Source organism: Suricata suricatta, chromosome 9 (assembly GCF_006229205.1).
Source record: "Suricata suricatta isolate VVHF042 chromosome 9, meerkat_22Aug2017_6uvM2_HiC, whole genome shotgun sequence".
In the NCBI taxonomy this organism is placed as follows: Eukaryota; Metazoa; Chordata; class Mammalia; order Carnivora; family Herpestidae; genus Suricata; species Suricata suricatta.
In genome coordinates, this window is record NC_043708.1 from 77,767,775 (window position 1) to 77,792,534 (window position 24,760).

At 40.5% G+C, this 24,760-nt stretch overlaps 1 protein-coding gene and 2 long non-coding RNA genes across 3 annotated transcripts in view; 1 reads left to right on the forward strand and 2 right to left on the reverse strand.

Moving 5' to 3' along the window:
* Positions 1 to 1,114, reverse strand: part of MEIS2 (Meis homeobox 2) — a 204,307-nt gene extending 203,193 nt beyond the window's left edge. Inside the window, exon 1 of the mRNA XM_029951024.1 lies at positions 1,084 to 1,114. The gene's annotated coding sequence lies outside the window, so the exon portion shown is untranslated. The remainder of the gene's footprint in view (positions 1 to 1,083) is intronic.
* LOC115301266 overlaps positions 1 to 8,348 on the forward strand; it is a 9,364-nt gene extending 1,016 nt beyond the window's left edge. The window contains exons 2-3 of the long non-coding RNA XR_003913041.1: positions 2,048 to 2,115; positions 8,126 to 8,348. This is a non-coding gene — a long non-coding RNA (uncharacterized LOC115301266). The remainder of the gene's footprint in view (positions 1 to 2,047; positions 2,116 to 8,125) is intronic.
* LOC115301268 lies at positions 2,158 to 3,621 on the reverse strand. The gene is made up of 2 exons (XR_003913043.1): positions 3,164 to 3,621; positions 2,158 to 2,418 (listed from the first exon to the last, which is right to left on the reverse strand). It is a non-coding gene; the product is annotated as an uncharacterized LOC115301268 (long non-coding RNA).
* Positions 8,349 to 24,760: the final 16,412 nt, after the last annotated feature.

Genomic DNA, 24,760 nt, shown 5'->3' on the forward strand with positions numbered 1-24,760 from the left:
AGCCGGAGGAAGAGGAGTGTGTGTGTGTGTGTGTGTGTGTGTGTGTGTGCGCGCGCGCGCGCGCGCGGGCAAGAGAGAGAGAGGGCGCGCGCACGCGGACGGGCGAGCGCGAGCGAGGAAAGAGGGAGAGAATGAAGAGGACAGGGAGAGCGCAGAGAGGAAAACTGCAGAAAACCACAGGGAAAGTACGGTACAGCTTCAGATCTTCTAAATTTTTTTTCCCCCAAACTTACTTCTAGTTCATTTTCCCATCACACTGGGCTCAAGCCTAACGGGGTCGTGTTGGGGACGTTTGGAATGGCGATCTTGCTTTTGTTCCATTAAATTCCGCGGGCCCTATTCCTCTACCAGCCGATTACTGCGCCCGAGGGCTTTCTGCTAACATCCATGGGCAGCTGGCTGTACAAATCGTAACACTACCGGCCTAAAGGGTTTTTTGTTTGTTTTTGTTGTTGTTGTTTTTAAGCGGTACTTTCTTCCCGGTGCACATCCAGCACCCTTGTTGTCAACATTTATTTTTTTCAGGACAAGAAGAGATCAGCTTAACTCAGAGAGCACCGTCTCCAAGCGGTGCGGACGAGGGCCACCCTGGAATCTCTGGGGGCCGCAATGGAATTGGGAGGGAGGAAGTGGGGAGGAGTCGTTTGGGTGTTTGATGTTGTCTGATGTCGCCAGAGGGAGAGAGAGAGAGAGAGAGAGAGAGAGAGAGAGTGTGTGTGTGTGTGTGTGTGTGTGCGCGCGCGCACACGCGCGCGCCACTACTGTGCGCCTCCGAAGTGGATCTCACTTAGAGCTGGGAAGCTCGGGAGAGAGAGGGAGGGAGGAAGATAAGATGCCATTCAGGAGAATTGGCCGGTACTCCCAGCCCAGCTTTGTTGTGGTCGCCCAGGGCGCGGAGGCCAGAGAGCGGTATCGCCAGCTAATGGTTGTGTTAATTATACCGTGCAATTTCGCGGGATCGGGAAGACTGGCCGACTACGAGTGACTTTCCGGAAAAGAAAACGGGGGAGTGTTGGGGGTGGGGGAGGAAGGTAACTATCCTACACTGTTCGTGTAGAAAGTTAGTTCTGGCGGGTGTCTCACCCAATCCCTGGCTGGAGCTGCACCCGGCCTCACCTCGGCGCCCAGGGTTTCACGGTGGCGGTGCGTCAATCACTCCGAGCCTCGAACGGGGGGCGGAGTTATGGTCACCCAGCTCTCTGTGCGCTGCTGCCCCCTCCGCCCCCCTGCTCCCGCCAGCGGAGCAGTCCGGCCCGGCTTGCTCCGAGCGCACCCTCTACCCAGCAACTCGCTCTTGCCGGGTTCTTGGTCCCTGGCCCAGGGAATCGAAAACAGACTGTTCCTCAACAGCCGACTCCCTCTCCAACTTTGAATTCATTCTGGAGGGTGGAAAGTAGCGTATTCTCCGCACTCAATTTTGACCTGACTTCCCGGGGGATGGGAAGCACAGGGAAAAATAGTGAGAGAGCGAGCGAGCGAGCAAGCGAGCGAGAGGCGCGCGGATGGGATCGGGAGGGGGGAGCTTTACATCTTCTCTGCCTCACTGTTAGCTTTCAGGCAATACTCAACTGAGCTTAGATCGCAGCCTGCTGAGACTCCAAGCTAAGTCGGAGAAATTTGGCCCCGTTTTAATAGGGCTGGGGAATGAGCTCCGGAGGTCAATAAAGCCCTCCAAAAATGATGAATGATTGAGCACCTGTGATGATGATAGTGATTACCAGAGCAATTAAACAGTTTGATTAAATGAGCCATCATAACAATGATGTCTGCGGGAAATCGGCCCTCACATATAAAGGTAGTGCGGTGGGGCTGGCAGAGGTGAGGGTAGTGCGACGCCAGGGAGCGGGGCTGTGGACCTCAAATTATTTGCTGGGGCGACCACAGCGGGGGCCAGCCGGGCGGTCGGAGCTGCGGAGAGGAGAGTCTAGACCAGAGTTTCAGCCACTTTTACGCCAGGCTTCAAGCCTGTAATGATCCAGCGGGTATGAAATCTGCAAGTTGTGGAGAGAGTCCGTCCCCTTCCACCTTCTCATTTCTTTTTCCCTAGAAGAACTCCCAAGATTAAAAGCATCCTCCTTATTTGTTGCTGAGTTGCTCATCGACATGTAAGAAAAGGTGAGTAGAAAAGGAAAGAAGACACAAAAGAAAAAAATATAGTTGTCTTACAGAATTTTATTTCAAGCGGCAGTCACGCGAATTCAGTTTAGCCGGGGCGGGAAGGCTGAGAGAAAAATAACAATCTGGTCTTCGCCTGCGGAGGGTTTTCTGCTAGAGGTCTTGAAATTGCGGTTTCCGAGTTCCTTGTGCAGCGCCGCGGAGAAGTTCATAGTGACTTTTAGTTTTTATTCTTCCAGTTGTTCGTATTTTCAATATTGCATAGGTATTGTCGCCAGTGGAGTTACTGTTGTTTTAAATAGCCTGTATAGTAAGTGTCAGTTACTTTTCTTTTTAAAAAGAAACTCAATTTCCTTGATAAACGCTCCGTTTGTAAAGATCAAATTTGAAACAAACCTCTACTTTGCAGAGTTTAAACACTGAAGGCTTCTACCTTATGCTGCTTTTTAAAACCACTTTTTTCCCCCATGGTGATACTATGTAATGAGTTAGCATCCCCCACAACCCTTATTTTGAAACACTTCACTAGTATTAAGAAATATATAAATTTCATACGTGGCAGTGCATCCGAGTAAAGACATTTCAGAGCGATTGATGATTTCTGTATTTTCAAACAGTTGGTAAACTAATAACAGGTTGATTATTCCATGATAATCTTGGGTTTTACAAAAGAAAAAAAGATGAAACTCGATTTTCTTGTGCTTTAGTCCTTTGGGCAACGCAGAAGTCATTTTAACCTGAACTTCTTTCTTCCTTACTTTCTAATATTTTGTAACTTCTTTTGCATTGTATTGCATACATTAAAGCAAACTACAAGGATAATCTGATTGATGTAGGAGGGAGAGAGAAATAGGACATTTTAAGATCGAGTCAGAGGGGAGAAAAGCCCCTCAAAACCACAATCATCTTTAACTCCAAAGAACTTCGGTTTAGAATGTGAGTGTTACAAATAAAGCGCGAATGGAGGAAAGTCTGCATCATTTTAAAATTCACCAATTGCCTAAAAAGAGAACCCCAAATTTCATGCGACTAAAGAGATTTCACTTACCTAGTTGCATTCATTTATGAAACTGTAAGTGTAAAATAGCATCGCCGGGCAATAGATTACACACAAGATCAAGTTGGAGGTAATTCAGGGTGTCCGTTCTTGCTCAATCTGATGAATTCGAAGACTATTACTTTTAATCGCCAACTTGCTGATGTTTTATTAACAGAGCTAAAAAGCATTTAAGAACTTCCTGATCTCTCCCTACCTCCTTCAATTTTGCCGGTCTGATAGAAGCATTCCAAAGCCGTGGGGTACACACACTTTGTGATTTCTAGCCTGATAATTAGGTTGCTGATGCTCCAGTCTCAGCCTCTGCACCCCCACCCAGCCTGAGAGGCTCATTTGTTCTTCCACATTTGGGGTGAAGGAAAAGTAGGTGGGGCAGGCCCAGGAGACAGGCGCGAGATGGGGGTCGCAGGAGGCGGCACACACCTCCGTCAACAGTCAGCTCCTTTTGCCCAGGCTGGAAATGGTTTTAACAGGCGGTAAAATTTCATCTTGCGGTGTCAAATTGGGGTCATTTTGGGGTTAGAGTTCTCAGTGTCCGAGAGGAGCTGTCCAGCTGCGTGGGGACTCATTAACTGCAAAAGATCTGTTTCAGTAAAAACAATTCCAAGACAATCAGAAGGCTAAAGACCCTCTACAAATCGCATTTTACAAGTGCCCCAGAACAAATATGGATGCTGAAACCTATTTCTTGAGAATCCCAAATCTGCTACTTAGCTCTGGAGTGGGGGTGGGGCACTGCATAAAAAAAGAGGTGAAAGGGAGGAGACCTGACCGGGTGGGGGTGAATGGGAGAGGGGGATGGGGCCTCTCAAATTTAAGAGTCTAGTCTGTTTTTAATCACTTCTTCCTTATTGAAGCATCCCTAAGACTTCTGAGAACTGCTTCTTTTCTATTTTTCCTTTTCTTTTTTGTCTCAATATGGAATGCTATTATAGGTAACATTTAAGATTTAAAAAGAATAATTGAGTCCCACTACAGTTACTCAATTTAAAGGGCACTAGCTTTATGGAGAGTACTTAATTTGAAATGAGCATTTACGAACCTAGACTCTATTTTAGGTGAATCTGCCCACCTTCCTTAAGAAGCCTGTGTGCCTGTTTCATCTTTTTTTTTTTCTAGAAAGTTATAGGTCCTCAGCACAGATAACTCCAAATTCCTCAGAACAGTGAGGTCCGAAGTGTTAATCTGTGTATTAAAATCACTGGGTTTAAATCCTTTTTGTCTTCCTACAATAGTTAGAATAATTGACGGCTTGCTAGAGGAGCAAATAAATCCAACCTTAATCTTATTTGTAACTTTAGTTAATGTTTTGAACTGGAGTATTTTGGGTTAAGCAGATTTGTGTGTGTGTGTGTGTGTGTGTGTGTGTGTGTGTGTGTATAGATTCTGTTTGCTGGTATGTAAGAAAGATATTATTACTTTGATTAAAAAATATTTCAGGTAAATGGAAAGTGCAATTTTAAATGAGAAGTTAGATGTGTGAGATGTGAGAGTTTTTAGAATAAAACAAGATCTATACTTTGAAGTATTATTTGAAAGAAGTTTTCTTTCCTTCATTACTGGCCTGAGTAAGTAAAGGGGAATCACAGTATTTTATTCTTACTCACTCTCCCTCTGGACTCCACCTCTGTCACTAGGTCTTCTCTCTCCATCTGTTTCACTGTGCTTTGGGTTCTGAGTGCAACAGTGAATTTTTGTAGTCTAATTCTTTCTCTAAGCTCCCCAAAGTCTTTATAAATTGTTATTCAGGGAGTTTGATTGCAGCCCTGCAGAGGCCGCCTTGAGCCCAGCTTCACTGGGACAAAGGCAGAGGGACTCTCTTCTGCTCCAGACCTGCTGGCTGACAGTTGGAATTTTTGATATATATTTTATTTGGCGGTTCCAATAATGTGTTTGCTTCTCCCTCCCCCATTCCCTTGCAGCCATTTATTACTTTAAAAGTATCTCTTCTCTATAAACCTCAGCTCATCCTGTGAACTGTTTTTGACCTTCCCAGCCACGTACCAGCATCTCTGGAAGTTGGACTAGGAAGGATTACACTTCCTTCCTTACCTGTTAACTTTGCTCACTCCCTTCCTAGCTGGGATCAAGAGATAGAAGGGGATCTTTCTTGTTTGATTTTGGTCCTTTCCTCACTTAGGCTTTCTACCACATATTCCCCTACACCCCCATTAATAACAAGAAAGTACCCCACAATTTATTCTCTTAACTAAGATACAGTAGAATCATTGTGCTTTCTTTCCTTTTACTCTATCTTATGTCTTATTTCTCCCAATTTTAGCTGCTTTACCATCTCGCAGAAGTAAAGTATTTCAATAAATAGCCCTCTAGCGCTATCTGGCGGGACTCCAAACACTACATGCGCTTGCTCTCACAATCGCTGGCTCTTTCCCGCATTCTCTTCCTTCCTCCCTTCTTCTTTCTTTCTCTTTTTCTAGTTTCTTTGGTCTACTATCTTGATCCTGTTCTTTTTCTTTCCTCCCAATGACCCTCTTCTAGCTCTCACCCCTACTCCCAGTGCACATGGCTTGGAAAGACCCAGTCAGAGGCTGATACCTTCAGAACCAGGTGATGCTCCCCGGTGCAGGAGCTCTTATAGGGCTCCCACCTTCACCCAGTGTGAGTCACACGCCACCTTTGTCTTTGATTAGCATCTTAGTGTCCCTTAAAATGTTGCTTGCATCCCAGCATCTCAGCTGGCGGTACTTTGGAGGGGATTAAAACTGCATTTGTGAAGTTTAGAGATAAGAAATCAGACTTAGATAAGGAATCGTAGATATTCCTTAAATAAGGAATCCCGACTTAGTGGAGACCAGCTAAGTTTTAGGTCAGGAGGCCTAGGCTCAATGTGAGTTTAAGAAAGGGTCACTAAGAAACTTCACAGGGAGGGGGTGGGGAATAGCAGCTTGAGCCTGGCCTTCGGAGGAGAACTGGGCACTCATTCTCCACCCCCATCCCCAACACTTTTCCCTGCCTTTGGAATCCCTATATCATAAAATGCACTGCTCGAGTTTGTATCCTGGGCCTGTCCAAAATTTCTTTTTCAATATGAGCTAGCTTTTCCAGCCCCAACCCCATTACCACACCAAATTTTAAGAGGAGTGGGAAAGAAAAGTGGGATGGAGAGAGTGCTCACTGGTGAGCCTACCGGGCAGAGAGGAGAAAGCCAATGCTTAGAAACTGCAGGAACTCAGGCTTGAGGATGCAGTACTCATCAACACCTTCCTTATTTTCTCAAAGTGATTTGTCTTATTTCTTAGTGTGTGTGTGTGTGTGTGTGTGTGTGTGTGTGTGTGTCTGTTTGTGTTATTTGTTTTTAAACAGTACCCTGTAAGCCCTCAGCGGGGTATGGAGGCAATGAGAGGGACAGGGGAGAAAGGAGAGATTCACCTTCGACTGGATGCTTTAGATGCTCTCTTTAAAATTCTTATTCTCCACCCCCTCACTCCCAGGCACACACCACACTCTGAACCTTAGAAAAATTTTCACTTCTCCCTTTGAGCAAATCTCCCGCAAAACGGAGGAAAGGATACGGGGCCTGGGGAAGATTTAGACTCACTCAACTTTCTTGCATTTTCTGAAATTTAGTTTTGACCTTGCAAAGTAAAAGTGAGAACCATATTCCTTCCCCCGGTGGCTACCTGAAATGAGGGGACCTCAGCCTGCAGTGTCTGTGATCATCAGAGACCCTTCCTAATTCTGAAATTCTGCCTCCTCCCCATAATCTCAAAAAATGGAATAGAAAGTGGGAAGTGACACAATTATAGGTTTTGTTTCTCAAGAGTTGCATCCCCCCCAGCCCCCGACACCAAAGGAAGAAAGCACAGTATGGGTGTAATTAATTGAGGTCATCATTAGCTAAGATGCAAATAATTGTAGCCCATTTTTATTTAAAATTGACCAGCCCCAGAGTGATAGATCGATTTGGAGTATAAAAATGATATATCAAAACATCAGTGTCGATTATTTGAAATATTGTAGTCGAATTTTTTTATTGCTTCATCGGTTAAGTGTCTGAAAGTGCAGTGTTCAAACATATATTTATGTTGTCAATACTGTCAGAACTGTCAGTTTTACTATACTGGATTTGTACTACATTTTGAATTTACTCATTTACATAAAATGCCCACCCTAGGATTCCCCCACCCCCATTCCATCTCCCTCTTTCTTCCCATCTCTGGAAAATCTGTGTCAGTTTCTTCAAAGGACTCAGTAATCTTTGCCTAAGCTAAAGTGTGCACTGCCTCTTTCACTCAATTTTCTACATCGGATTACATGTCTTTTTCACCATTTCTAACTTTCAAAGGGAGCCTTCCTCCTTTCTTCCCAACTCTGCCTACTCCAGACTTTTCTCTGAAATAGTATTGCAGCATTTGGAAAGCTTCTGGCTTAAACATCCATATCTCAGCTCCAAATAAAACAGTGAGGTAGAAAAATGGAAAAACCGGACTTCAGTGTGCCTCCTTAGCGCATCCCTATAAGCAGGGCTGTTGCCCGGCAGACATCCTCCTGCGTGTCAAAGTCCATCATCAAATTACCTGGAAGGCTGAAGTCATCTCAAAATTAATTTGAAAATATAAATACGTTTTCTTTTACTTAGAAGCTGTGATAGGAGAAAAAGAAATAATACATATAAATGATCTGCACACTCTACCTTTAAAAGCTTTTGAACTCGATCGAAAGACACAAGTTGGAAGCAGAATTGACAGTTTTAATTCTACCCATTTTCACCTGGAACGTCAGATCAGAGGCAATCATTTATTTTAGGAGGGGCGAGTGGATTGGAAAGCCAAATGGAAAGCTTGAATCCACTGAAGTCTCTATCCTAAAAAATCACAGAGAAATTAAGACACTTACTAAAACGCAAACATTCCATCGCTCCACACTCAGTGTAAGCTGAAATTTGTAAATTCACATTCTGCCTAAGTTTATGCTTTATTTTTTATTTTTTAGGATTCCCTCCAAGTCTGATAGGAAAGACAGGGCCACTTCTGGATGAGCTGTAAGGATTCGCTTTCATTTCCATAATACCGAGGCACTTTTTACAAACCTTGTATTGTACTTAAATAAATCTATCTGGACATTAAGTGACTCACACAAAGATAGCTTGGCTTTGTGCTGTCAATCTTACCATTAAAAAAAAAATCCAGAACACACCTGAGAAGCTTTTCCATATCCATTCTTTCCTCAAAACAAACAAACAAAATGGGGGAAAAAAGCAAAAGAAAGTTTACTGTGTGCATCTGGGTGTCTGCACGCCGCATTTATAAACATCTCCCAGCCGGTGACTGTGTGTTGCCTTCCTCCTGCCACACACTCTAAGGCAGCGGCATCGAGGGATCGCCCCCAGAGAGTTGTGTTTACTTAGGTTTTTTTAATCTCTCCGCCATGTATGACAAGTGTTACTTCAAGAAATTCATCAACCTTCTATACAGATACTTCCAGTTTTTGCTGTAATGATCTGCAGAAGAGAACTGCCATCACTTTCTCACATCCCAAGGTGTTGCAGGAACTCAGAGAAAGGGGAGAGTGGCTGAAACGCTTAATTACCGTGGGGGAGGGAGGAGCGCACGGGGGGGGGGGGGGGGGGGGGGGAGGGGCAGGAGGAAGGTCCTTTACCTAGCCGGTACCTGGAGACCGCTGAATCCTCTCAGTGAAGATTGGGGAAAGGTATTGTTGATCCCCCCCCCCCCATGCCTTTGGGGAGAAGTGATACCCTTGTGTAACAATTAGCTCAGACAATAAAAATAATTGGAAAATCAGTTGGAATTTCTGAGTTTTTAATTACGTTTAATTTTGTGCTAAGCCGTAAAATTACGAATGCCCCTCAATTAAACACTCTCCTCTTGTAAAGCGTTTAACAATAATTATTCCTTAATCAGTCTGAATGTGAGTCACAAATGATGCTTTTCCACATCAAAGGGACGTCCTTCGATGTTACCTTTTAGTCATAAGTAAGAGGATTAATTCCTATAATTAGAGGGATAAATATGTGCATAAATACATCTCTCACTCTCCTTACACACACACACACACACACACACACACACACACACACACACACACACACTTCCCCTCTGTGAGACTTGGCCGGCTCTGGGAGGGTAAGGGTTTTTAATTGTCCCTCTTTGCCCGACATCCCTTCGCTGACCGGCGAAAGCAACCGGGGAGACCCGAGAGCGGAGGACAGATCTCCACAGAGACACACACACGGGTCAGACAGGAGGTGCAAAGCGCGGGGCCCCAAGGCCCCCACCAATCCCAGCGTGACCCTCCCAAGACGATAACCCACTCCGCACCTGTGCCCCTGCCCAGCGCGGCTGCGAGTTCTCTTCCTGTCGGTCCACTCGGCCAGAAGACCGGGGTCTCTGCCCCAAGCCGCGCACCAGGTGGATTCTTCAGGCTACAAATAAGAATTGAGCATGACCTTTTAAAACTCCTGTGTGAATATCTCATTTACCTAATGACTATATGTCACCTAGGAAGAAGGTCAATTTCCTCTTAACCTTTCCCCCGCTGCTGCAGTAAGCATTCTTCCCTAATCAATGGTGGCTGGAATAATCAATTCCCATTTTATGATCGCTGACAAACTCAATCTCTGGGCAGGGTGTGAGCGCGCGGGCCGGGACAGAGGTCTCTCTGGGTACGCCCAGCTCCGCCTGGCGCCAAGGGAAGCCGCTCTCTCTTCCGTGGAGTTCAGAGACCTTGGCAAACTTCCCTCCCCCAACCGCCTGCGTGACTTCTGAGTTGTCACTAATCCGAACCTGATATTCACCAGAGCTCCTCCGGTCACTCCCCGCAGCTGCTGGGCCTCCCACCTACCCCTCCTCAGCCTGTTTTCATTTCACAGTCCGCAGGCTGGGATTGCCCTGGCCCAAACGGGGGGGGGGGGGGGGGGGTGCGTTGCGTGTGTGTTTCATTTACACTTAAAAAATTATTTTTGCCTTCATCAGCGTGGATCTCTCAGCCCTACACTCGGTCTTAGCCCCGGGAACTTTGCATAAACAAAGCAACAACAGAAGCTCAGAGTGGGTGGAATTCGTGTGGAAATGAAATCAACTGGAAGAATGCTCTCTTTCTTTAACTTCCTTTCTTTTCTTTTCTTTCCCTCATTTTTCCTCCCTCTCCTCTTATCTTCTTCCTTCTCCCCCTCCCCCCCACACCCATTTATCCTAAAAGATATGTTTATTAAATGCCACTTTACCCCTATTCCGAGTTCCCCAGTCTGGGGAAACTACCAGGAAATTTACTAAATCAAAGTTAACTTAAAGGAGAATTTAGAGTAAGTTCACAGTTCTTTATCTTTGGAAGGCCTTCCACGAGCCTGGTTCACCTCCCAATCTCTAATAAAGTAGAAGTTGACTTTTCCACGCATAGGATTTGTTTGAAAAGAAGGATCTCATAGCACCAGTTCAGGATGACTCACTGGAATCTTTCCCCTCATTCTGTCCTAACCTGATTTTCACTTACGACCAGGTCCTGGTGAAGCTGCTGCTGATTATTTAACAGTCCAAAAACCTGCACAGCTAGGGTTCAAGTGGCAGGAAAATCACTTTTCTTGGAAAAGATGCCCACAACCAGGTTTTTTTTGTTTTGTTTTGTTGGGATTTCTTAGCACTAATCAGCTAGTTAAAACAGATCCAAACTGAACTTTTTCTCCTGAGAGTGTTCTCTCAAGGTCATGGTCATAGCCTTTGAAAAGGTAACGAACTCATAACACTTTTTCTTAACTCACAGCACCTTATGACTTGTGGGCAGTCTACTAAAATTGTGAAGTTTGTCAAGTGATCAAAACAAAAATGTTACCTATTCTTACTTTAAAAGTGGAATAAAGGATAGATCACCTACTCTGGTGTAAAAAAAAAAAAATAGGAAGAAAAGAAAAAGACATTTGAGTTCAAGGTGAGGCGTGTCCAGGCCAAAACACTGTTTACTCACAAGAGCTTTCTCAAGCCCAGTTAGTAGGAGACAGGTGACCAATCTAGCACTCCAGGCTGTGAGAAACTGAAGCTTCCACTCCTGCCTTGGGCTCAAGGTGCTAGAGTTCTGACCTCTAAGAGACAGTGAGAACAGGCCAGCTACAGGACTTGACCAGGCATGCGGCCACGCCAAGTTCCCAGTAGTTCACTTCCCTTCTTGCTTCATACCAGGAAGTACAGTTGCACTGATAGTTGAATTAGATTCTGTGTTTAAATGGGTGTTGAGGACTCGTCACGCCCTGAGTCATGCTTCATAACAGCCTGGCTTTTAGAATATTTGTTTCATAGGCCCAATGACTCAATTACTGACTTCTGGGACCATAACCTGTTTGTAGGTCAGGAAATGCTTGTGTAGTTCCCCATTACTAAGAGTTCTGAGAGGGACTTTTATTTCTATTTGACAAGGGAGTAGACAGATTGGGGGATGCACCCCCTGACCTCAGATAATTACTATGGTCTTCCCTCTTAAGCAAAAACACTTTTTTAAGTTTACTTATTTATTTTGAGAGAGAGCAAGCAGGGGAAGGACAGAGAGAGAAAGAGAGTGAAAGAGAATCCCAAGCAGGATCCTGCCAAGAGCACAGATGCAGGGCTTGAACCCAGGAACTGTCAGATCATTGCCTAAGCCAAAACCAAGAGTTGGATACTTAACTGACTGAACTACCCAGGTGCTGCTCCTTTAAGCAAATTTAATTTTCATGCAAGAAGTAATTAACAATCTCTGATTATTTATTGTATGAGAATTTCCCTTTTTTTTCTTCTCAAAAAAATTTCTTTAAAATATTTATTTTTGAGAGACAGAGACAGAGTGCTAGTAGGGGAGGGGCAGAGAGAGAGGGAGACACAGAATCTGAAGCAGGCTCCAGGCTCTGAGCTACCAGCCCAGAGCCCGACGTGGGGCTTGAACACATGGACCACGAGATCATGACCTGAGCCAAAGTCAGATGCTTAACCAGCTGACGCACCCAGGTGCCCCCTTTCTTTTTCTTAAGAGCCCTCACAGGGATATTGAAGAATATGCTTAATACTAGTTTTTTATTTTACTTCATTTAAACATCTTCCATTCTGCTCACTTTTTCTAGTCTCCTGGAACACTTTGCATAACCTTGGACTTTGTTCTAATTCTAGCATGAGAAATAGGAAAATCCAACCATCAGTGTACTCCCCACTCCCCACCAATCACACAATTACTCCCTTTTTTATGTTTATTTATTTATTAATTTTTGAAAGACAGAGAGAGAACATGAGCAAGGGAGGGGCAGAGAGGCAGGGAGAGAGAGAGCATTCCAAGCAGGCTCTGAATTGTCAGCATAGAATCTGATGCAGGGCTGGAACTCACGAAACGTGAGATGATGACCTGAGCAGAAATCACTGGTTGGACGCTTAACCAACTGAGCCACCCAGGTGCCCCAAAAGGAAAATCCTTTAATTATGTTTAATATTGACAGTATGCCAGAAGAAATAAATTTTTTATATATATAATGAAGAAGGCCATTTTCTTTGTCCTACAACTTTATCCTACACTCAGGGTTCTGAATCAAAATCACATGTCAGAATATAAATGTAAGCATAAGAACAGGAAGGAGGACTACACAGACCACTCGCTTTTCAAAGGTGGCTGAGGTCTCTGGAGTGCTCAAATCCTAAATGGGAAGACATCTCTTTCAAGTATCTCTAAGGGAGATGGTTGAATTAGATCATTTCTGCAGCTGTTTCTAGTCCTGGAGGTATATAAAGTGGGGGTCCCAGGCTGAGGAGTACTAAGGAGCCCAGGCTCCGGAGTCTGACAGGAAAGGGGTTGAATCCTGGTTTTGTCCTATGTCAATTGTGTACCTTTACGTTAGTCACTAACCTCTTTGACCCTCGGTAATCTCATGTATAAATCAGAATAACTATACTAAATATTACTGGATATCTTTTGCTGGTCCCTCCAGATCCATTCTTCACTTTCTCCAACATTCTGTGGTCCTAAAGTGAGGTATGGACAGTTGGAGAAGGCCACCTCAACCCTTGATTCCTGCTGGGTTTGGCCCAAATGGGTAGAGTGAGGTCTGCGTGTAGATTCCAGGGTCCCTGTGGGCTGGCTGCAACCCAGCCGTAGCTCAAGCAGCCTTCTCCACAGAGCTCTCTCTCTGGGTTCAGGTAGTCACTCCCCTCTAAGTAACTAGCCTTGGGCACTGCACCATCCCTTGTGGTTTCTTAACACCCTGCTCACACCTTTTTAATATAGTCCCTTTATGAAGCACTCCTCAAATTCCTCGATTTGGAGGATTAAAATTAAATGAGATAACATATATAAAGCACAAAGCATAGTTTCTTGTATATGGTAAAAGCTTAATAAAACATTGAGTTATTTTTTTATAAGTATCATCTGTTGCAGCCCCCTCATTTTATATATGAGGAAATGGAGGCCCAAAGCAGGTTAAGGTACAAATTCAAAGTCTAATTAACTCGTGAGAGAAACAACCCTGGAGCAAGTCTCCGGACTAGCAGTTCTCAGTTTACTGCTCTTTCTACAGCAGCTTATGGAGCAAAACAGACAGGGGCGTGAGGAAATTCTCTTGTCATCAGTGTTGGAAAAAGGACCAGATGAGTGAGAGGCAAAGGTGCAGGAGATAATAAGTATCTTTCCGTAGAGCACTGGATTTGTCTCTGTTAAATTACTCCTGAAATAAAACATGCTGTTGCGATTTGGAATCCAGTGATTTCACTAAGAATAGAATACGTATGATACAGGAGGAGCAGTGTATGCCTGACAGGTTAAAACCAAATTTATGAACACACAATTGGAAGTTTTACCAGGAGGCATTCATAATGTTTCTAAGGCATACAGGATATACCAGAATTACTTTTCAAACAAAGGCTGACTTTTGGATTAGCAGTGCAGGTTAAATAAGAACTTTATAATTCTTTAGAATATAGTACTGTGCTATGGACTCCTGTAGAACCTGATCAACGAATTCTGGCCTATGCAAATTCTGCAGTTTGATAATACTAACAACATGATGGAACTCATTCAATCATGAATTCCTATTTTCATCCAATCATTCAAACAAATATTCATTGAGCTTGTGATATTCTGCAGAAGTTCTTATGGGTGCTAACATGTAAAAAATAAATATATTCTCTGCTTCAGTGGTTTCACAGAATGACACAGAGGTAGGTGTATCAATAGATTTTGGTATGAACAGAGGTAGAAATGTGGCCGGGCTTCTCTGGGAGTCTCAAAGAGGCTGTGTGGTAAGCGAGCATTGACAGAAGATGCTTTCCTGTGTCTGAACGGAGTCATAGCAAAGAGAAGTCTGTCTCAATCCAATTATATTCCAGCCTTCTAGATCCTTCAAAATTATTGATATCAATTTATTAATATTTAGCTCTTTACTAATATAAATATTAGTAGTAAAATTTTTTAAAAGTACACATGTAGTAATGTATTACACTTTGCTGTGGAGGTTGGTGGAGGTATATGTGGAAACTTAGAAAAATTTAAATACTGTTTCTCTCTGTGACAAGAGTGTATGACAGGAAAAGTGGGATACATTTAAACTATTTTACACAGACTCCTTGGAAAATGTTACCTTCAAAGCAGATCGCTAAATGTGCTTTACCAACGAGGCCTTATTTATATAATGAGTGAGACCAGGCTTATTTGAGATATAAACATATACTCTGAAAAATGAGTTGGAACCTATGCAAGGAGAAAAAACATAAAAGTAGGGCCATTTATTTCTGAACCCAGGATGCATCAATATACAACTGTACCTACTAATAAATATAACACAACTTAAACAGGTTATTTCTACATACTCATCACAAAATGAATTTGTGATGGTCATTTGCATTTGCATGGTAACTGCAAAATATGGAGCCCAAATATATAATTTACTTTACAATGGTACTTTACAATATTTGTGCCTCTGTTTTGAAGTCCAAACTGAAAAGTTATAGAACTCTGGCTTATTCTCATTCAAGTTGCTCTTGTCCACTGACCCTGACATGCTCACTTGGTTCACTCTTTTTCACCCCACATCAAAATCCATTCCTAGTGACATTGTGTGTGTGTGTGTGTACACGTGCATGCACATACACACATGTCTCCATTTTAGTCATCCACAACTACAGCTACACTTGGAACTTAAAATTATTTTCAAGATCTCAGATCTAGAAGGTTTTGTTTTGTTTTTAATCTACCACTTTCTTAGCCTCTTATCCTCTCTAAAAACAAATTATTCTGTCCTCATTATGACCCTATGACTTCTAGTTTCTTGATCATTTTCTGCCAATCTATTAGTCACGTCTTGACTTATCCAGTTTAAACATTAAGAAATGTACCTTTTAAATTCATTTTCTGTTTTCAAAGTAATGGATACTCATTCAAGATAATTTGACAATGTGGAAAAATAAATAAATGAAAAAAATAACCCACAAAGTACCTAAAAACATTTGCTGTCAACTTTTGAATGTATTTCTTTGCATTTTTCTATGCATAGAGCCTTTGTTGTTGTAATTGTACTTTGTATAAAATGTGCATTCTAGTTAAGCATGTAAATTATTTATGACCATCCATGTATCATAAATAATTTACATGTATTATATAAAGTATCATAATTCACTTTTCCATTACATTATTGGATACTAATTTATTTTTTCATTTTTACATACAATTCTGTAATGAGCATTTTTGGGCATAAAGATTTTTCAAAACTCAGGATTATTTTCTCAGAATGGATTCCTGAACCTAGACTGAAGGAAATGAATGTATGTAAGTCAATGTCCAAAGGTTCCCTTGCTTTTGTAACTTTTGAAAAAAGTTTATTTATTTTCAAGTGATCTCCACATACAATATGGAGCTTGAACTCATAACCCCAAGATCAAGAGTCCCATGCTTTCCCAACTGAGCTGGCCAGGCACCCCATTTTTTTGAACTTTTATTCACAACCTCTATGACAATCTTTTCTTAATCATTAATCATTTCTGTTCCTCTGACTGAACAGTCAACTTTTGAGGGAAGAAGTCTTGAATACATACACTTCATATTTATGTTCTGGACTTCAGTTGGCCTCCCGAAGCTAAAGTTACTCTTCCATTTTCTGTGGTTACTCCTTCCTTGGACAGGAACTCCCTCCTCTAATCCTCCATCCCTTTTTCTTTTTCTTTCCTTCCTTTTTCTTTCCTTTCCTCTTTTTCTCCTTTCTCTACAAACCACTCAGAAGCCCCTACTTAATCTCAACCCTCTCACTTTCAGCTGGCTTCACTTTCTCCTTCACTGACCCAAGGATTTCTGGCATTGGCTTTCTAATATTCTCTTTTTTCTGTTATTCCCTTCTCTTAGCCATAACCTTACTCTATTTTATTTTTATTTATTTATTTATTTATTTATTTTTAAATAGTTTATTGTCAAATTGGTTTCCATACAACACTCAGTGCTCTTCCCCACAAGTGCCCTCCTCCATCACCACCACCTCTTTTCCCCCTCCCCCTCCCCCTTCAACCCTCAGTTCATTTTCAGTATTCAATAGTCTCTCAGGTTTTGCATCCCTCTCTCTCCCCAACTCTCTTTCCCTCTTCCCCTCCCCCTGGTCCTCCATTAGGTTTCTCCTATTTTTCTGTTAGACCTATGAGTGCAAACATATGGTATCTGTCCTTCTCTGCCTGACATTACTCTATTTTAAAGAATGGCCACTTATTATCTTCTTACTTTTATGTATAGTAAAATATTTATTACATGCAAAAGCATATATGTAACATATTTGGCTATTGCAAAGTATAATAATAGAAGGAATATTTGTGAACTAGCCACCTAGCTTAAGAAAGGGAAAGCACTGAATACACCCATGTGTTGCTTTCTTTTTCATCTTTCTACTTTTTCTTGCAGGGGTTACTGCCATTGTGAATTTTTACAAATAGTTTTTTATATGTATACTCCTGAACAATGTATATATACACTATAAACTATGTGAGCCATATATAACAATATAGCCTATATTGTTAATATGTATTAATATATATGATCTTAACCTTTCTTTACAAACTAATAACTTGTATTTTATGTATATAAATAAAAAATATAATATATAAATATATAATCTAATTTATATTAATATATTAAATATACATAATATACATAATATATAATATATATATTCTTAAGCAATATACTGTTTAATTTTGCCTTTTTAAAAAAAATGGTATTGGGGCACCTGGGTGGCTCAGTCAGTTGAGCGTCCGGCTTTGGCTCAGGCCATGATCCTACTGTTGGTGGGTTCGAGCCCCACATCGGGCTCTGTGCTGACAGCTAGCTCAGAGCCTGGAGCCTGCTTCAGATTCTATATCTCCCTCTCTCTTTCTGACCCTCCCCTGCTTTCGCTCTCAAAAATAAATTTTAAAAAAACGTTAAAAAATAGTTTTAAAAAAATGGTATTATACTCAATGTAGCCTTTCTGGATCCTTTTTGCATTCAATATTACATTTTTAAAATTAATATTTGTGTGTGTAGCAAGTTTTTTCCTTTTTATTTATGCTTGATATTCCATTGTAAATACTAACACAATTTATATACCTTTTCTTTTTTGAGTTGTTACCATATTTATTGTTGTTGCTATCGTAAAGAGTTCTGTAACTATTCTGGTACGTTTCTCTTGATGTTTATGTGCAAAGAATGTTCTAGCTTTAGAGGACAAACCTAGGAATGAAATGTCAGGTTTTTTTGGTATTCAAATGTTCAACATTCCAAGATAATATAATCATTTTCCAGTGATTGTTTTAATTTACACTCTTGCTGGTTGTATATAAAGTAGCCTGTTGATCCACATCCTTTCTAACATTTGGCAAATTTTGTCATCATCTTCGTCCTCCTTTTTCCCCCTTTTACTCTATTATGTGGGAAATTTCCACCTCCTCTTCTTCCCCTTCCTCCTCCTCCTTCTTCCCGCTCTTCCTCCTCTTCCTTTCCCTCTTCCCCTACCTCCTCTTTCTTCTCCCTCTTTCCAATCTGATGAGTGTAAAAGGAGATCTCACTATAGTTTACAACATGCATATTCTGAATCACTAATGAGGCTGAGCGTCTTATATGTTTATTCTTTACTCATATTTCCTCTTGTGTGAAATACTTGTGAATGTAGATGCCCCATTTTTCTATGGAGCTGTTTTTTAGGGGTTTTTTTTTTGTTTTTGTTTTTTGCCTTATTACTGATTTTATGAGCTCTATATTGGAAATGTCTTCTTCCAAATTGTGGCTTGTTTTTCCATTTTATTTGGGATGTTTCTTGATGAACAGAAGTTTTAAACTTTATCATATCTATCAATGTTTTCTTTTATAACTTGTGCTTTTTGTGTCTGGCATAAGAGTTTCTTTCATATCCTAAAGTTATAAAATGTTTTTCTCTAGAATTACTGAATAAATTTGATTGTTTTTTATTTTATACTTAATTCTTTAAACAACAGGGAATTGATTTTCATGTGTAGAAGTGAGGTAAGAATCCATTTTCATTTTCACTGTTAGGATAACTTTCATCCCAACACAATTGCTTCCCTAGTGGTCTTCAGTCCATCTCTCATAATATCACTTGTCTATAAATTGTTTGTGCCTTCAGTGTAGATAATGATATAGTCTTCAGAAGATGACATTTTTATTTCTTCCTTTCCATTCCTCTAACTTCAATTCTTTCTTTTCTTTCCCTTTCTCTCCTCCTCCCTCCCTTCTCATTTCCTCCTCTTACACTTTTTTCTTTTTCTTTTGATCTTCTTGCATTTTCTAGCACTAGATCTAGCACAGGACAATGTTTAAAAGAAGCATTCTTAAATAGTGGACATCATGATCTCATTCATAATTTAAACAAGTGTTTCTAGCATTTCTCCATTAAGAATGCTGTGAACTATAGAGAATCGATAATCTTCATGAGATTAAGGAAGTTTCTCATCTCCCATACCTAGTCTTTTAGGTGGTTTTTTTTTTTTTTGCTTTAAATAAATGACTGTTAAAATTTTGTTAAATAAGCACAAATTAAATGATTTTTTTTGTTGTTTATTTTTAAAAAAAATTTTTAATGTTCTTTATTTATTTTTGAGAGACAGAGAGAGACAGTGTGAGCAGGGGAGGGTGAGAGAGAGAGAGAGACACAGAATCTGAAGCAGCCTCCAGGCTCTGAGCTAGCTGTCAGCACAGAGCCTGACGTGGGGCTTGAACCCACAAATTCTGAGATCATGACCTGAGCCGAAGCCAGATGCTAAGCAACTGAGCCACCCAGGTGCCTCTGTTTGTTGTTTATTTATTTGAGTAATCTGTTTACCCAACACTGGGCTCAAACTCACGACCCCAAGATCAAGAGTCACCTGCTATTCTGACTGAGCCAGCCAGGCACCCCCAAGTGATGTTTTTATATTTAATAAAATGGTAACTCCCCCCCTTTTACTCTGTTACATGGGAAATTTCATTTGTAGTTTTTCTAATATTAAACACTATTGTTGTTTCTGGATTATATTCAAATTGACTGTGATTTTATATTGTACATAGCTAGGTTTAGATTAATAATACTTTACTTAGACTTTTTAATTTCTATGGATACAAAAGAATGGCCAGTCATTTCCCTTTTTTTATCTTTTTCCCTTAGGTTTGTCATCTTTGCCTATACTTGGTAACCAGAGTATATTGGCTTCATAAAATGAATTAAGATTAGGGAGGCCTTCCTCATTTTTATGCTCTAGGTAAATTGATATATAATTTAAATTATCTGCTTTTAAAATTTTTGCATCAGTTTACTCTATAATATTAACATTCTTTTAAAAAATAGTCTTAATTACTGATTAAATTTCTTTAATAATTGTTATGCAATAATTCAGATCTACTCCTTTCTGAGTCAGCTTTGGTTAGTTATAATCTCATATGAATTTATCTACATCATCTTAGTTTTCAAGCTTACTGCATAATGATGTGTATTAGTCTTTTCATATTGTATTTTATTGTTTTTTAAGATATGTATACATGTTCACTTTTTATTGCTAATATTTTATGACTATTAGAGTTCTGTTGTGCTTTCCCACATTTCTTACACCAGATGCTCGGATGGTCCTAATGATGGTCAGTACAGAAGAGAAGGCGTCATGCAAAGGTTACCTGGATACAATCTCATCCTGTTGCTTTGTTGCTGCGCATAAATCTGAGGGATTCAAGATGTTCCTTTACTTATGATTGCTATATGGCTAGCTTTGAAATATTTCTTTAAAAAAAAGAAATCTAATAATTCTCTTTAGGGATTCCATTTCACTCTGAATTAAACAAAAACTTTTAAACCAGAGACACTTACCCACTGTGAAAAGATCAGAATTTTTACCTCGAATCACTTGATTTCTAAATACCATTTAAAAAACTATGTGTTGGGGTGCCTAAGTGGCTAAGCTGGTTAAGTGTCCGACTTTTGATTTTGGCTCAGGTCATGATCTCTGGCAGTGCAGAGCCTATTGGGATTCTCTCTCCCTCTCTTTGTCCCTCCCCACTCATGCTGTCTCTCAAAATAAATAAGTAAAAACTCAAAAAAATAAAAGAAATCAAAAACTATGTGCATGTGTAATTATTTTGTCACAATGATTTATGAAATTTACATATGCATGTAAGATCAACAAAAATGAATCTATGAGTGTGTGTTTTATGGTCTTGTTAGTTCTTGCAAGAGTATTTGCAAATATATGACCAATATAACTACTCTCATTTCAGAGTTAGGTAAATGGAGACTGAAAAATAATTTTTAAGGTACCTCAACAAATTAAGGTAAGAACCTGAATGAATTTACTGAAGTGTTCCTAATCTAGAGTTCTGAAAATCTTCTATAAAAACTTCATATGTGTATAACCAGCCAAGATGTCTCCACTGTTGGTTTCTAGGATTGATATTTGTCATATGGACAAAAGAGCTTCTCGTTAAGGACTGCAAGTACACTCGTGACTAGGGGACAGTGCACAGTCACAATGGTCAATGTCAGTGGGTCAAGTCCCAGCATAAGAAGATCAATCAGAAAACCACACTTAAAACCATATCTTAGTGACTTCCAGGGAAGATGACAGAGTAGAAGGATCCTAAACTCCCACACATACAACTAGATAATAGCCACATCAGTGTAAATAATTTCAAAAATGACCTGAAGAGTGCAAAACAGACTCTCCACAACTAACATGGAGACAAGGCCACATCAAAAACAGTAGGAAGGGAAGAGATGCAGGCAGGAACTAAGCCAGCCTGTGAGATTGTGTGAGGGAGGGAAGGCCACTGCAAGCCTAGAAAAGACCACATGCCAGGCACCTCAGGTCTGGGGAGCTCACACATGGAAGATGAACCCCTACAATATTTGGTTTTGAAAAACAGAGGGGCTTAGTTTCTTAAGTTCTCAGAATCAGTGGGGCTTAACTACCCGGACCTTTAAAAATCAGTGGCTTTGCTCTGAAAGAACCAGAGGAAATGGAGTAGCTGCCTTTAAGGAAACAGCACAACAAACAGCCTGCTGAGATGTAAGATAGAAGCAGTTGTTTGAAAAATGCCTGGTATATGGGAAAGAGATTTATTTGCTTATCTCAGAATGTGTGCTGGAGGGGCAGGGATCTTTGGGAGGCTTCTCCAACAACAGAAGAGCTAGTAGATGGCATTTCTCTCCCCTAACTCTCAGCTTAGATATATGCACACCTGTAGGAACCAGCACAGTGTGGTTGCTCTCCATCTCACTTGCTAACAGTGTACCACAATCCATGTTCTCCTGTGGATTCACCCCCTCCATCCTTGACTGACCATGAGTACACCCAAATGGTGCCACAAGCATGACATGATTCAAGAAGCCCCAAAAGGGGCCAGCACCAATCCAAAGGGACTCTTCCCCACGGAGAAGGGAAGATTACCACACATTCAAGTTCACCTGCAGCCCTGGCAGAGGGCTGGGTCAGACATCTAGTTTGACCACAGGCCCCAACCATTAATGAAAGACTCCCAGGGGATAATGCAGGATAGTGCCCTGCAGTTTGGTGCAATGGCAGCTCTGGCAAAAGCCTCTTCTGACACAAGTGAAACCCATGGTGGCCCCAAATTGGCCCATTAATGACATAGAGACCAACCTTGCCCACAACAGGCAAAGGGAGCCATGGCAGACAATTGTGCTGAAGGAAAATGCAGCTAAGCCATAATAGCAGGACACATGCAACATACTGGAGATATCCCTGAAGTGCCATGTTCTGGTGGACAGGGACACTGCACTGCAGGGTGCCACAGGACTTCTTCATCAGGCAACTACTTTCAAAAGCAGGACATGTAGGTAACTTTCCTAGCACATGGAAATAGATACAGGGTTAGATAAAATGAAGAGACAGATTAATATGTCTCAAACGAAAAAACAGGACAAAATCCCAGCAAGAGATCTAAATGAAATGGAAGCGATTAATATGTCTGATAGAGAACTTAAAGTAATAGTCATAAAGATACTCACTGGACTTGAAAAAAGAGTGTAAGTCCTTTGTGGGACTGTCAGCAAAGAAAAAAGAGCCAATAAGAGATGAGGAACTCAATAGCTAAAATTAAAAATATACCAGAGGGAATAATAGTGGACTATAGAAAGCAGAAGAATGGATCAATGACCTGAAGGGCAGGGTAATGGAAAAGAGCCAAGTGGAACATTATAAACACATTATAGGGATCCCAGAAGGAGAAGCAAGAGAAAAGGAAGCAGAAAATTTATTTGAATAAATAATCGCTAAAAGCTTCCTTAATCTGGAGAAGGAAACAGAAATCTAGATCCAGAGGTGACAGATGGCCCCCAAGAAAATGAACCCAAGGAGGCCCATACCAAGACACATAGTAAGTAACATGGCAAAAAGTAGTGATAATATGAGAATTTTATTTTATGTTTATTCATACATTTTGAAAGAGAGCACATGATTAAGCAGAAAAGGGGCAGAGAGAGAGAGAGGGAAAAAGAAAATTCTAAGGGGCTTCCACACCCAGCACAGGGCTCAATCCCATGGCTGCAAGATCATGATCTGAACCAATATCACAAGTCAGACACTTAGCCAATTGAGCCACCCAGGTGCCTCTAAAGTGAGAATTTTAGAAGTAGCAAGAGAAAGGAAAACAGTTACATACAAGGGAAATCCCATAAGGCTATTAGCTCATTTTTTATCAGAAACTTAACAGGCCAGAAAGGAGTAGCAAGATATATTAAAAATGCTGACAGAAAAAAACCTGCAACCAAGAATAGTCCACCTAGCAAGGCTATCACTCAGAACAGAAGGGCAGCTAAAGAGCTTTCCAGAGAAACAAAAGTTAAAGAAATTCATGACTACTAAGCTAGTCATATAGTAAATGATAAAGGGGACTCTGTGAGTAGAAAAAAAGACCCTAAGTAGGAGTAAGGAAAGTAATAAACATAAAAGCAGTAAAAATAAGTATATGAATAAAAATCAGTCAATAAATTAACAAAATAAAAGGATATGAAGTATGATATTATATACCTAAACATGGGGGGGGCGGCGTTGGAGGAATGAAAATTTAGTGTTTTGAGAATAAGTCCAGACTTAAGAAATGTCAACTTAGTATGGAATATATGCACAAGATATTATATATAAATCTAATGGTAACCACAAGTCAATAAACTGATAATAGACAAGCAAAACATGAAGAGAAAGGAACCTAAGTATATCACTAAAGAAAGACTGCAAGGGAAGAGAGCAAGAGAAGTAAAGAAAAACAAAAACAACCATGAAACAAGAAACAAAATACCAGTAAGTACATACCTATCAATAATTAATTTGAATGTAAATGGACTAAATCCTCCAATCAAAAGACAAAAGGTGACAGAATGGATAAAAAAGCAAGACCCATCTATATGCTGCTAACAAGAGATTCATTTCAGACCTAAAGACACATATAGATTGAAAATGAAGTGATGAAAAAACATCTATCATTTGAATGGAAGTGGAAAGAAAGCTGGGGTTGCAATACTTATATCAGACAAAATAGACTTCAAAACAAAGATTTTAAAAGGAGAGAACAAGGGACACTACATAATGGTAAAGGGAACAATCCAACAAGAAGGTATAAAAATAGTAAATATTTATGTACCCAAATATAGAAAGCACCCAAATACAGAAAGCACCTATTAACAAAGGAAGTATTTGATAGTAATACAATAATAGTAGGGAATTTTAATGTTCCATTTACATCAATGGATGGATCATCCAAACAGACAATCAACAAGGAAACAGTGGTTTTGAATGTCACAATGGACAAGATGGACCTAACAGATATATTCAGAACATTTCATCCTAAAATAGTAGAATACAAAATCTTTTCAAGTTTACATGAAACATTCTCCAGAAGAGATCACATGTTAGGCCATAAAACAAGGCTCAACAAAATCAAAAAGGTTAAAGTCATATCATTCATCTTTTCCAACCACAACACTATGAAACTAGAAATCAACCACAAGACAAAAATATGGAAAGATCACAAACACATGGAGGTTAAATAATATGCCACTAAACAAGGAATGGGTCAACCAAGAAATCAAAGAGGAAATAAAAAAATACATGGAAACAAATGCAAATGAAAACACTATGGTTTAAAATATTTGGGATGAGG